The sequence below is a fragment of the Lytechinus pictus genome, chromosome 3 (assembly GCF_037042905.1).
Source record: "Lytechinus pictus isolate F3 Inbred chromosome 3, Lp3.0, whole genome shotgun sequence".
In the NCBI taxonomy this organism is placed as follows: Eukaryota; Metazoa; Echinodermata; class Echinoidea; order Temnopleuroida; family Toxopneustidae; genus Lytechinus; species Lytechinus pictus.
In genome coordinates this window covers 38467172-38482932 of record NC_087247.1, presented here as the reverse complement: position 1 = coordinate 38482932, position 15761 = coordinate 38467172, and positions in this window count along the sequence as shown.

Sequence of the window (15761 nt, the reverse complement as noted above, 5' to 3'; positions counted from 1 at the left end):
TGCAGGTTGTCAAAAAATAGGGGGGCCGGGGCCGGCTCGGCCCCCTCCTGGATCCGCGCCTGGATACAGACAATGATTACGGACTCGATATTATTGATGGTAAATGAACACCTTGAAGAAGCACGTGAAAAAAGGTAATTAAACTACCAATGTAAGCCCTCGTGTAGAGGGAAGTTGGATTTAGATTTTGTTAGAGAACTGACGATATTCTACTACTGAAAATCTTAAAATTTTTCAGAAAATTGTTGTAGATACACAATTATCGTGATCCATTCATTTCTTGTATTTATTTTGTAATTGATACCGAGGATGGCATTGTCATATCGTACGAAATCCCTGGGGCACCATGATTTTTTTTTCTATTTACATAAAGATTGTGATAATCACAGAATTTGGGGGCAAAATAAGCTGAACTTTGACAAAAGCTCATAAAATCCAATATTTTCATCACAACCAAGAGCAATTTTTCATTTATTATCCATCTTTTCTAACAGACATGTCATTTCTTTTAACTCGTATGTGCATTGGTCTAACCGCAAAGGGGCACTAGATAGGTCTATTATGTCCCAATCAATTCTCGGTGAATGAATAAGAATAGAATAAAAAGTGCAATAAGTCATCTTTATCAACTCCATAGTTTTTATTTGAATCCTAACCAACACCTTTTTATTGATTATTTCCAAAAGTCCTGTTAAGTTATGAAAAAAAAATCTTCAAAATCTTCGCCATGACGTTGCAGGGGGCAGGTCATTGCCGGGTCAGAGAGAAAGAAAAAACATGGTACGGTACCTATTATGAATTATTTAACTTTATGAGGTGTAGTATAGGCTGCGTAATATTATACTGGTAAATTGTATAATCTAACACATTTGTCAAGTCTGTTCTTCTTCATCTATTTCTTTCTTTCTTTCTTTCTTCATTTCTGTATTACTTTATTTATTTAGTTATTTATTTATATATCTATTTATTTATTTATCTTACTTTCTATTTATTCACTTAGTTATTTGCTCATCTATTCATTTACCTTTTCATTCATTGATTTATTTATTCATTCACTTGTTTATTTCTCTTTCTTTCTTTCGTTCGTTCTTTTTTTTTTCTTCTTCTTTATTGCTTTTTAGTATATTTCTTTTCTTCTTTTACTGGAGATTTATCTTCCCCTTATCAATTTCATATCATCTAAAACTACCATTAAGCGTTGATTTTTCAATGTACTGCTTCTTGCGTGGAAGTCAATCATATTTCAAGTAGATATCCTCAATTGAATCCTTTACTGCACATTTCCGACTTCCAAAAGGGGAATGATCCGTGAAGCAGAAGATTATTTGCTTGAAAATTAGACTAATCCTGACGATTCAAGACCTCCATGTTGTCCGATTGTTCCTGAGTATTAAAATGTTGATCTATTTTCACACATTTTAGTCACATAGAAGATGGTATTGAGGTTGAATTTTAAAGATTGGCAGGATAAATCAACCATATGTGACATTTCTTGTCATTAGTACAGTATAGTTATATACATCAATCTTAAGTGAACGTCCTGGATTAAAGAAAAATAAATTTGTGCCTTATTGATTGACTAGTAAATTATGAAGATCACGGAAATAGAATACCCTTTATACTTACTACAGAGTATAAAGCTCGATCCGCCTGTCATACATGAAGTGGTAAAATATAAACCAAAACTGTTGTAGCGTTTTACGTTAATTGTCTGTCAATCTTTACGAATACTTATGGTCAGACATATACATGTACATATAATGACAAACACATTAGTATTTGGGGGTCTACAATTTTCAATTCTACCAGGCTGTCATAATTACTCACAAAATGTAACAACTTCAGAAAATATTTTACAGAGGGATTTCACATCATGGAAATGTGTTTTATATTCGACATTAATATGACAGAATGAGAGAGTATGTGAATACAACAGGAAATAATTAAGCAACATGCAATATTGAATCGTTTCACTTTTCTTAATTATTTTATTGAAAACATCCCGGGAACATTGTTACACGAAGTAAAATAAAAATACGATTTCTTTTTTTACGAGTCGTAGATCGATACGAGCCAGCAAGATTATCCATGAAATTCGGTAGCCGTCAACAGTGCAAACGTATGTACTCGATTTCGTGCTCACATTGGATCGTCTGCCTAAACATAAACATACTGGTTTGGTTAGTTGGCAGGGGTTGTCAGTTGACAGTCACAAAACAACTGTGAGTATTATTACACAAGAATGGTGGAGAATTCACATGGAAAAGTTTGCCATTAACACGATTAAGATCGCTCATTTTCCCTATAATTATTGCTGGTTATCGTGAGCCGAGTTTTTGCATTAAAAAAAAATTAGTACGGAGGAATTATAAATATACATAAATTCGATATTTATAATATACCGGAAAGCACACTTTCTTGATCTTGACCGATGCACCCCAATCACATTTCTCGAAAAGCATCATTTTCTTTGATTCTTGTGGGTTTGTGTCTTGGTGTTGGGCTCTCATTCGTGGGCTCTCAGCTTAAAAATATCTTGGTGAACTGACAGTCGAATTTGGATCCCGATCTCATGAATTTTCATTTTGCATTATTAAGAAAGTTTTAAATCCCTATAATTCAACACTGTTGTTAAAGTTTCAGAACATTTACCATTATATGCCTCATATGGGACAAGAGATAAATATATATTTCTTTTTTTTACTGGTAAGCTATATTTTTTATTGGAACACTTTCTTGGACGGACTAACATGCAGATTGGCGAATATAGTAATACCTCAGATTCATTGGGATTTGCCCAACGAAATTTAATTAGCTCAAAATAATTTTCTTATTCCTATAACTTAGATTGGTGCACCAGGCGTGCTGATGTTCACGCTAATATGACACGTTACACATAATTTTAGAGATCCTTTTCCACAATATATTTTTATATATATTATATATATGTATATATATATATATATAGTGCAGCTTTGTTATAATCCATCGCTCTCCATAAATTTTAGGATACTATCATTATACATTTGCCAGTGATCTAATAATCAAGGTAGAATTCCACGCTGAGATGTGAATTATCGACCTTTTGATGATACGTCACAGCAGGACTACTAAAACAAGATATGATCAACAGAGAAGCATTGTGATGAACGTCTTCACGAACCAGGGGTACACCTTCATGAAGTCATGGACATGAGTGTAGATCCAGAGGGGGGGGGGGCGAACGGGCCTTGCCTACCCCCCCCCCCCTCCCCCAATTATGTTTTGAGGCAATAACCTTCTTCCTTTTCTTGTCATAAGATAGTTCACATGGAAATGTTCCCCATGAACGGTGAATACATTATTTTGTTTTACTTCTCATTTTTTAAAGTGTCCTCATCCTAATTCAGGTAAATGCTGCATCCGCCCTAGTATATACGAGGTTTGTCTGAAAAGTTTCAGGACTCGTGTCACATAATTTTTAGTACACGGGTCGTCCATGGAACTCATTTTGAAGACAAGTGAACTAGAACAAGAAGGGGGCGTTCTAGAATGCAATGCTTTGAAGATATAGATTGGAAAGTGCATGAAATATTTGCTTTGTGAAATAATGTATTTTGTTGCTTCGTTACATGATGAAAGTTGTGTAATATTCGTCATAGAACTTTTCAAACGCACCTTGCATACCAATAGACCAATTGACATGACTGACAAATTCGGACATTCCTTCTTTGATTATGAATGTCTAGCTCTTTGCAAAATTTTATTCAATTTTCGCTTCTCCCCTATACACTAGCCCGTTCCCATCGTCACCACCATCTTCATAATCACCTTAATCATCACCGTCATCATCATTTTAATCGCATCATCATCGCAATCGTCATCATAATGAAGATCTTTTTTATATATATAATATATAGTTTCGGTATCTCGAGGATGATGTTGGTTATTCACAATATCCCTCATGTCGATCGATCATGCCAACAACAAAAAAAGAAGAAAAGACAATATAAGTATAAAATGTGAAATATCAACAAAGTAATTATGTGAAATATTTATGGATAACTACTTATATTTGAAAGCTTAATTTTATTCGTAGTTGTTATATCCTAATTTCAAATGTTCATGAGAGTAAATAAAAACTAAACATAATTTTTAACAACGAATTCCATCGTTCTTCCAATTTATTGCTCAGTGGAGACGTTACACTTTATGTGTGGAACAGAGATTAAAATCTGATGACCGGAGTATGTAACTCAAAAATATGTGTATATATATATATATATATATTATCCGTATGATTTATAAAATTATTCATGACATTACCTTTTCCACTGTTAGAATCTGACTATCAATTGTTACCCGCTGTTTCTTATGCATGTCGCAGCCGACAGAGCGAATGTCTTCATCTGCGCATGCGTTCACTAGTTGAGAACTTTTGCGCACTGTGAGTGGCTGTTTCGTTGAAGCAGACGATGCGTTGTTGAACTTCAGTCCAGTCGAGTGCACTTCTCGCATCGCGCAGAGACACCGCAAGCGTTCCAGGGATCAGAGCTTTGGTGTCCTAAATATTTCATTCAGTCATTGCTCTTTCATCGAGGGTACACAAGAGTGACAGCGAATGGGACTGAGGTCGACTGGACCTAGAGGTATACAATGACGTGTCATTTCAAATTTAGGGTTTTAAACAAGGATCAAAGCAAGTGGTATTGACTAACATGAACAGCTTGTATATCAGGGAGGAGATATCGGATGCTCAGAGGAACAATAGTTTAGAACCAAGTCTCATTCAAGAGCTTGAATACCCGTTTTTCGGATCAGTCTGGACTAAGCTTTTCATGAATACAGAGAAAAGTCAACCCTCTCTTCATTCATGAAACACTTTACCACATGAAGCAAATTTTAAGCCAAAGTCACCATCGTAGATACTTTTTGATGGAGAAAAATGATGAGATCTAAATTTCCGCTTGATATTTTCCTATTTGTTTGATTGTGATAACCTGAAGCTAAATATTAACGTCGAGATGAAGGGATGATGATTTTTTTAAATCATAATAAGCTCAGAAAAATAGAATATATACAGGTGGTAAACTGAGCCACGGTCAGACGTCAACTATAGAGCTGGAAATACATATGGATTTCTGTTTTATATTTTCTCTACCTAGTGATCAGGGACCAAAGAGTAGAATGGCTCGCGGAAAATCAATTAGAAGTCTTTCACCAGTAGCATTAGGAGGTGTTCTTTTCGTCGTTCTGATTTCAATTGTCGTTGTGGTTGACGGATGTGTTCTAATGCAATTGCCCGGTTTTGAGCCGATATCAGTGGAGAAAAGGACTGCTTTAGCTGATGTGATCATCTCGGGGACTGTTCTCCGAGTTCACCGACATCAACGAGCATGGGACTCTACTTACCCTGCCGATGTCCTCGTCGCCGATGTCTACAAGGGGTATGAGTTGTTCGATAATGCAACATCGTTACCAGAAGACGAAATACAAGCGGAATACAGGAGCTATTATCCGCACGTTTACCGTATCGACCGGTTCGGTGATCAACGGCTGTGCTGGGACGATGTCATTCCAGGAAAGAACTATGTGTTCTACCTGACAACGAATCCGAGCCCGAGAGATATGGAGGTGGCGTCTGATGTCGGAGGCGTTGTCGATGTATCGAGGATGATGACCAAGGAAGGGCTAAAACTTGAGGCGAGCCATGATAGTGTTTCGGGAGCTTCTATCAACTATGACGTCAAGACAGAAGAAAACATTCTCAAGATATTAGGTATGTTCTACCTTCTATATAGTTATTGTGTGCTTGTTACATCCGTAATGATCCGTTAACTTACGATGTCACTTGAAGTTATATTTGTTTTGACGCTCAGAAAAGTACACAATGTTAGTGTTATGAGATAAATATTGACATAATGTGTCATGCGCATAAAACAACACTGAAGATGTTTAAATAACGTAGAATGCTACAGAAAGTGAGTGGCAGAACAAAGGATAAGAAAAGGGTGTTTTAATATAATTATGTTTTATTAGTAAATCAATAACAAATCACAAAATTTACAAACAATTAGTCTGATTGGTGAATGATACAACAGTTACAAAATCAGAGAATGACTTAAAAAGCAGCAGTTACATACAAAAATCAATGAAATATAGGGCGGCCCTAAATATTAGGAAGAATAAATACATATCTACAATGCTTGCATAGTACATGTTCATGGATAATCGTATTTATGTGGTTGGTTTAATGCACTTCTTAGAGAAGCTTACAAATAAAAGATTAGGATATTCATTCTTAATCATGACAATGATGATGACGACGTCAATGATGGTTAAGGACAAGAGGAGGAGTGTGACGTGGATAATGATGATGACGATGCTAATGATGACTGATGACGATGATGATGGTGATGATGATGATGATGATGATGATGACGATGATGACGATGACGGTGCTGATAATGATGATGATGATGGTGATGATGATGATGATGATGGTGGTGGTGGTGGTGGTGGTGGTGGTGATTGTGGTGGTGATGGTAATAATGATGAGGAGGAGGAGGACGAGGAGAAGAAAGAGGTGGATAATCATTACGACGATAGTACCGATGCTGATGTTAAGCATAATAAGTGGTGTTGGTAGTGAAGGTGATTATAGCAAAAAACAAACAAACAAACAAACATGACCATACTCACAAAGAAAGGAGTGTGGTAGTCCTCAGGGCATGTAAATAGTATTATTTTTTATTTGATATATAACATTACAGCTACCTAGAATTTGAGATAGATAATTAATTTTGTCTAGTAATTAAATGAAACTTCATTCGACAATTCATAGCCAAAACTTTGTAACTATGGAAAATTATTAATACCTTATACAAAATACAATGTTCAATTATTGTTGTTAGATGTGAATATGCCATTGTAAGACTGCAAATGTTGTAGGACCGACAGATGAAGCTCCGATCAAGGATCACACATAAAATCATAAAGTAAAATTCATTTTGGTATTTGATTCATGTTAGAGGTGCGATGGCAGTACTTAATTTAGTTTCCATCACACTCAAAGTGTGTGATCTTGTTTTTCATTCTGAGTTTTTCATGAAATTGTACACCTGCTAATTGTAGCAAAGTTGCAGATTTAAAAAAAGAAAAGAGGCGCGTAAAATTTGGCTTGTCATTATCAGCCAAACACACACACACACTACACACCTGCACCTCAAGGCTGGAAACACTGTCGTCTGGCAACGTTGGGGTTGGGTGTGAGTAAGGAGAAGTAATACATATCTGGAGCATTTGGAAATTATTTACCTGTATGGCAACGTTTTATGGATAGGTTTGTAATAGCTGACAATAACATTTGAAGTATTGCCAATCACTTTATGAATACAATCCAAGAATTATAAATAAACAAGTAAATAACAGGAAAACATTTCTAAATTGTTTGATGTTATTATTCCATGTTTGAAGCATAAATCATTCGCTTTCTGATAATGGTTGACTGACTGTCAATCGGAAATTCGTCTTACCCAATCACTTTAGCTTTTGATACACTTGCTCGTTCTAAATACTCTTCTAAATTGCTCACTCGACCATTCATCCAATAACTGAACAGTAAAGTAATATTTGTCATTTTCTTGAATATGTTGTATATTTTGCCTCAAAATTCAGTTGGCTTGAAAAAATAATACAAATCGGTTGGATTGTATTGTCATAAGTAATTGATGACTGTACATATTCAGAAAATAGTTACAATAATTCCCCAAACACATCACAAAATACAATAATATTTTCATTTTAATTGATGGGAACAGCTGCCTTTTGTAAGGGAATGCTTTTAAAACATTTTCCCTATCAAGGAATATTTCATCCATTAAAAAATGGGAATTTCTCACCTCTACCCACACAGGGGTATATGATTATAAATTTCAAACCATTTTGACACTTTACTACATCACACTATTTTTAAATCTATGAAAAATTGATTTGGTAAATAAATGACAAATTAAACAGATAATACATATAAAGAGATTACCGGTAATCATGTTGGGAAGATGTTGGTTTTATCAGAGAAATAAACATTTTTCAAGCATTTTTTTATTTTGTAAGAGTTGTATCATTTCATTTTCAAAAGGAATTAATAGCTTGAAAGTCAATTCCATATGCTGAGTCTAAATATGATAGTTTTGTTGATTGAGATAAAGTGCTTTGAGGTCACTGAATAAAAACACATTTTCAATCTATTTTCCCCAATGAATACATGAACACCAATTTCACCTGACGTTCATAATGAGATTTTCAAGGACACATCGTGTAGGAAGAAATAAAGCTGATCGAAAATGGACTTGTTACAGTTTATAACGGGCGATCAGAAAAGCCATTTTAATAACTTATTATTTGTGATCAGTAAGGAAATAGAGTGGTAATTTGATTCGTTTTTGGTGGAAAGAAATAGAAAACAAATCTTTTCACTTAGCAATTTATCACCCGTGTCTTCATTTTTCTTATTAATATTATAATAATTTGATACTATTCGAGTCTTTTTTCCTTTTTAAGAGAAAATGACTTTAAAAAACCTATCTGGTTCATTTGAAGATATTGAGGTAACTCCTCATTGAATAGAGATTTAATGCTCTAGTACTTGTCAAGTATTTTTCTAGGGTATTACAGGCATGTTTGATGTTTAGAATCATAAATTATGGATGCAGGTTGCTCAGTAAAATTTACGGAAAGAGGGCACTTTAATCATATTTTGACATTCTTCCTTTATTCATTCAGTTTTACGACAAATCAGGCAATTATTGTAAATTTGAGCTAAAGCTGTAAATCTTCATACTTTTATCAAAGATATGAATAATAAATAGATTTATTAATGAAATCATAGACATGGAGACATATGCACCAGTAGCGAAATAGGCCAAAAATGAGGGGGCACAAACATGTGACATCATCTGTTTAAAATACCAATTGAGCGGAGCAAGCCAAAAAATAACATAATATAATCTAATCCATTTTCTTTTCGTTCTCTTTTCCTTTTATATTGATCGTGAACCAAGCCCCCCCCCTTTTTTTTTTTGCCCATCACCAGTGTATGATAAATTATTATTTGTGTATTTTATTTCACGAATTACAAGTTTTGCACTATGTATTTATTATATCCTTTACAAAATGATATTGGTTATGCCATTCACGGATCCAGGGGGCTGCGCAGGAATGAAAGGGGACACCATGAAAAATATACCATCCATTTTTTAATTGATATTTTTGTATGTTTTGCCTGTCAGATTTTTTTTTTTCGAAACATTATTTGATTTTGTGTTGGTTTGCCAGAAAATGAAGAAAGAATAACTAAAACACCCGATTTCTGTGACCCTTAACTTATTGGAATCTTAGTTCGCTCCATGTAGTGCAATATAGAAAAGTTTTTTTTTTTTTTTTAATCGTCACGAGGGGGTGAAAAGGGCTGTTATGCATAGTACCTATTTACGGTAGGTCACTGTATCCAAAGCTGACGTATCACATGTAACAAGCACTGTCTTTTAAAGTGATATGAAAGTCGAAGAAAGAATGTTTCCCAAAATACAGCGCCACCTGTCCCACAGAGGCATCTAAATATTTTCATCGACTCGGGTGTCGTGTATGAGATGTCGACCAGTCCGTCATCCTGAATAGTGATCCCACATCACCGATTACCACGGCGATGATGGCGGATAAAACGTGTCAAAGATAATAGGATAATCAGGTGGAATTGGGGGAAGAAAATCGCATACAATTTGCTCTTGTCCTAAATGGTAACCTATCAGTGGCCCACTTATTAGCGTAGAAGTAAGGATAGCCCATAGCACATACACCCACACCCCACACACATTCAACCATTAAGACAAAAAATATAATGAAAGAAAGGGTGAATATGATGATTAAAAATTAGCTCTTTGGAATTTTAACACTAATTGACGCAATCACCTGTAAATGAAAGGCTATTTGTAACCGCAAAGAAATAAGATTAGACAAAGATTGATATCATGTTTGTAATATGAGGTGAAGATAACGAGCAGAATTGTGAAAGAAAATGACGTATAAACGTCAAAAATAAAACATTTTAGTGATGAATATTAAGGAAAATAAATTCAGTGGCCCTGTCAACACTTTCCTTCTTATTTGATTAAAAAATGTTTTACACCATCATTCAATGTCAGGGGTGTGAATTAAAAGGCAACTTAGGTTTTATTAATCTTAGTGTGAGAGAACATGTTTGTTTGATTTAAGATATAAGAGTGTCTTCATGTTCAGATTGTTGATACCCACTCTTTATGCCAATGCCCATCTTTACCCGACTTCTTTCCCTCCACAATTCATCGTATCCTACAGGTATTTATCACAAGTCTCTCTCTCTTCAACAGGCCCTTCCAAACTTAGCATACCATGCATGTCATAAAGAAGTATTTTAACGATGTTTCATACTTTGTCTTTGTCATCATTATGAGTTTATAATGCGTTTTGATGGATATTAGTTCTAATATACACCGTTTGATCTCGTCATTAACATAGCCCTCAGGGTTAATAATTGTTTGGCTATACCAAAGTCTAATATCATGAGGCTTTCAAAACGAAGAATGCAATCAAAGAAATCCATATATCTTGAGCTGATATGTGTAGTGTGTCTATCCATTTTATGCAATTTTTATTATCTGACTTAATGATAAAGTATTCAAATGAAAAACTCGTAGTTAACTTGTTCATCGAAGGGATAAAAATTGTTTTGACATTCCTTCACCAACTGAATGTTTGTTATTAAAAGGCGCGAAATTTCTCACTATACAAACATGTCAGTACCCCCTTTATACTGAATTGTGATAATTAAGACATTAACATTAAACATGTACATTCCGTTGTACGCTAATTAATAATCCAATCGCATTTTTTGTATAATATTACGGGGATCCTTTGAAAATTTCAACTACGGTTTGTCGCGCAAATCATTAATGACTTTAAACCAACATCCTTCAATCTTCCATACTTCCAACCCTCACTACTTGACTCCCATTCTTCTCACCGATGTACCTGGGAAGAAATCGATACTGCACCAGACATTCTCTACCCCCAAAATGGTTGCCAATTTATGAAAAAACTATGAAATAAAGGTATTTTCAGGCAGTAAATCACGGTTACATCAAATAAAATGAGACGTGCTATGATTTACGTGTACTGACCTTATCTTTATTTACATGTTGAGGAGTGAATATTGTTGATATTTGGGAGATATGTGCTATCTCATTGTATACACGATGGATGGTGTCAGAAGAAAGTCATGGTCTAGATGGCGTAGACCTTTGACTACTTAAGGGACTTATCCGCCCTTATAGTTCCTAATGTATAACATTTATATCTTTTTTAGCAATTCCAAGTTCGCTCAAGTAAAAATAAGAAAGATTCCTTTAAAAAAGGGGAAATTTTCCATGTGTGAGACAATATCAGATTACAATGATTCTGAACACAAATTTGGATATACCTACCAATTTAATAGATTAGCCAGGGGTAGGCTTGAAACATGAATTTCACGATTTCCCCTAAAGCCCCAGTCACATATAGACCCCGGACCATCTCGGATCTGATCCAGGGGGGTCCGGGGAGAGATCCGTGTTGGCGCCTTGGGCATCCTTGGAGGTCCGTGTAGGTGTCCGTGTTGGTCCTTGAATGTCCGGGAGGCCAACACGGCAGTTTTTGGCAGACAAAACATCCGGTGTCAACCGTGGACTGCCATGCATGTTGGCAAAGAAATCCGGGATGGTCCGCGTAGCTGCCGTGTAGTTGCCTTATAGGTCCGTGTGGCTGCCTGGACTTAAATTTTATACAACGCTGTTTAGCTTTATGAACTTTCCAGTAGTTGTTAAACAGTTGAAATAGACATGCTTTATTTATTTAAGATTAAATATCCAAAATTAAACTATGTTGTTTAAGATTTCAAGCACTTAACAACTACGTTGAAATAGTAAATACGTTATATAAAAAATAAAACAGCGTTTTTCCTGTTTAAGGAAGTTTGGAGTTGTTTTTGTAGTTCACCCAGAGAACAAGATGTTGACGCGACGAGGAAGAGAAAAAGAATGAAGTAAATGAAAAAAAAATCAGCTCAATTTTATAGCAGATTTTTGTCTGCCGTGCTGGTCAATATAGCTGCCGTGTTGGTCCGTGTAGCTGACGTATTGGTCCGTGCAGCTGACGTATTGGTCCGTGCAGCTGACGTGTTGGTCCGTGCAGCTGACGTGTTGGTCCGTGCAGCTGACGTGTTGATCCGTGAAACTGACGTGTTTTGTCCGTGTTGACGACCTGATGATCCATGTAGACGACGTGCTCTGCCGGCATGGTCCGTGAAGATCCGTGTAAATATGCCATGTGTACAGTCATCAACGCTCGTCGACGCTCTATCCGGGGGAAAACCATCCCGGACCTCCCCGGATCATGCCGGCATTGCCGTGTTGATCCTTGAGGATCCGTGTCTATATGTGACTGGGGCTTAAGCAGATGCAATGTTCATGTGCAATATAGGCCTGTATAGAATGAAATCTTTCTGAGAGGGGTGATTGTAGAGTTGGTGATAATGTAAACAGAGAAAGATGTGACAGAGGAATGTGCACCTGTGTCATTCCAGATTCACACCAATAAGGATGCACTCAGATGATGCTGATGTTCAAAATGAAAGAGACCATCAAGATTGGCTCCACCAATCCATGTTAACATTCTAAATACTTCACCATCGGTGATCATGATAGACAAGGCGATGTACATGCATGAGGGTGTTAATTTGATGGTGATTTAATAGTTTACTGTCATCGCTTTATTAAGGGCAGGTCCCAGTCATTTATTTTCATCATCGGCGAGACTGGCAGATGCGTGGGTATGTAGAAGAAAGACATAAACATGAATAAAAATGAGTGGGAAGTGATGTTACAGAACAACGTGTCTCATTCTTCGAGAGTAGAGCTATTAATTGTATTGATGTGGTCGAGCGCGAAAATGAAATACATTGTTGATTATACGAATATAATTTGAAGCAAGGCTAATGGCGCAAGGTGATATATGTTGGTTGGATGATGAGAATAAGGGTGCGTTTATCCGCCACTTTTTTACCCTAGAATCATGATCTGAATCATGATTCAAATCATGATTCTGCAGAATCACGATTGCGTTTAGTCGAAATTGAATATAATCATGATTAGAATCACAAACATGAACTACGAAAAAAAGGGCGTTTGGAAAGACGTTTCTGCAGAATCACGTACGAAAATGTTCGAATAAACGATATCGTGATTACAATCATGATTCTATGACCTCATTTGGCTACTTTCGGTTTGACTCTTGCCAAGCTCAGGGTGCTCTATATGCTCATTGTATGTACATGATTATGTACTATGCATGCATTTCTTGTCATGTTCAAATTCTGTGTTGGTCATCGCATCGTCCACTACTTTTCATTTTTTGGTCATGTCTTCAACTTCAAGTTCTAGTAAATGAATTAACTGGACAGACAATGATCTCAGTTGTTGTTGAGTATAGGCCTACAGTATCAACATTAAGTTGGATCTACCCTGAAATTCACTTCCGAACACCATTTTGGATAAACTAACAAGATGAATAGAAGCATATGGACCCTATATGATAGAAGTAAACAAAATGAGGTATAGACTGAATTCTGGAAGCAAATGATTTTTCGAGAGCCGAAACACGTGCGAAAAACTTCCTCTGTCAAACTGCGCACTAGTGATGCGCACTGGATTGGCCCGAATCTGAGGAGAAACAGCATTGGAATGAAGGTCGTCTAAACGCTGATTCTGTCATATTGTGATTCATGTTTGTGTTTTGAATCATGATTCAAATCATGATGCAAATCATGATTCTGGCTTGAGGTCGCATAAACGCAGCCTTAAAGTACAGATGAAGACAGAAAGGGTGGACGCCGAGGTTTGAACGGTGTTCACGGTCTTTGATCGAATTTGGATCACATTCTCTGCCAGCAGGAATAAAGGTGATTTCCAGTAAATTTGATACCACCTTCTAAGCAAGCGATATGCCCCTTAATTCAATCACTTAAAAGTGTCAAGATGAATCCAACTTGTGGTAAGCACCATGGCTGTCTAATTGGCAACATAGTTATAATATATTTCTGAGAAATTGATAAGTCGGAAGCGTATCAACAGTATAATTTTATTCTGTAATCGCAATGATAATTCATGATAGAGAAAACTACCATATCCTGCCGTCAGATGATGGAGTTGTGATCCGAGAGAGATGTTTGATTATTATAGATGAAACGCGTTTGAATGACCCCTTAAAGCTATTATTGAATTATAACTAGTATAAAAGTGGATGTCGATGTTTTCCTCTGCTTGTCCACTTTTTTGTCCACTGTTCTTTGAAAAAGAATGAACTTAACCTTTTAGGGACCCACTTGACTTAACAAGTCCTTAGGAATGTTGACGTCCTGTGAATTGACCACAAATACTGTAGCCATTCATTAAGTCACATTCAAGCGTTAAACCATTTGAATGAACTTTACTAGTGACCATTTATTAATGGTAACCATTGAGAGTGACCATGACAATGACACACGTCTTTAAGTCAAGTACTATAATATGTCTGAATGATCCGTCGAGTACTTTAGTTTGAATGATTTTCAAAGAACGTCATGGAAGTCAAGTGGGTCATATAAGATCTAAAGATCAACATTATAGTAGTATTGGGCAATGTGGGACAGTTAGCCAGAGAGATTGTTTGTATAAATCATTCTCACACGAACCCAATACTAATTAGGGGATATGAAAAACAAGAGACTGACTGGAAGGACATCATATTTTCCACCACTCGCAGGTTAAAGTTGATGAAGATAAATATGAAGAAACAAAAAGAAAATATGAATAAAGGAGAGATCAAATTCAATGTGACTTTGAATTCGACCTGCCATATCCAGATAACCTTATTTTCAAAGTTTGGCGTCTTTTGTAAGCTCTTACCCCTGTCTATGTACATCAAATGATATCATTTCCAAGTACACCAGAAAGTTATACGCTGATCTTTGTATCTCTATACAGTATCTTATTTGAAGGAGAGTCATTCCCCCGCTGAGATCACAGCATGCAATTCCCATAATGATGGGACCCCAACCGAGTCGAAAGATTTCGGAAAGGATACATTAATGACGACTGATGGTCAAGTGCCTGATGACCACACGATCTTACATAATAATGGTATATAAAGAGACACTTTCTAACGGTCAAGTGGTATTTGTCTGGAAGTCTTGCGTTGACCATGGAATCATTCTCGAACAATACTTTGATGAGAGCCACATTGATGTTATAGATTGTTAGTGTTTCATTAAGTCCTCATTAAGCCATCGTATTGATATTAAAGTCAAATATCGAGACATTAAAGCCTAATCGGATCACCTTCGAGTGCCATATTCTTAGGATATATATGGGAGAGAACATGGTAGAAAGAAATCTGTTTCCGATGTTAGACCGATTTTTTTAGGCTGAAAAGATCATTCTGGTCTGAGGGTCGCCCAGACATTTCTAGTGTTTTTATGTGCTGTGTCCCCTAACGATGAAACAATGAAAGACCTCCTATGATTTTTAAAGGTTCTCTATATAAGTATATGTACTGGGTCGTTTCTTGCGGATGAAAGAAAGCGATATTTTGTGACAACCAAAGAGACACTCTAAAAAACATGAAAGGCGAAAGGGTGGAAAGGGGCTGAGGAATAACAGCGTTTCCCATCCTTA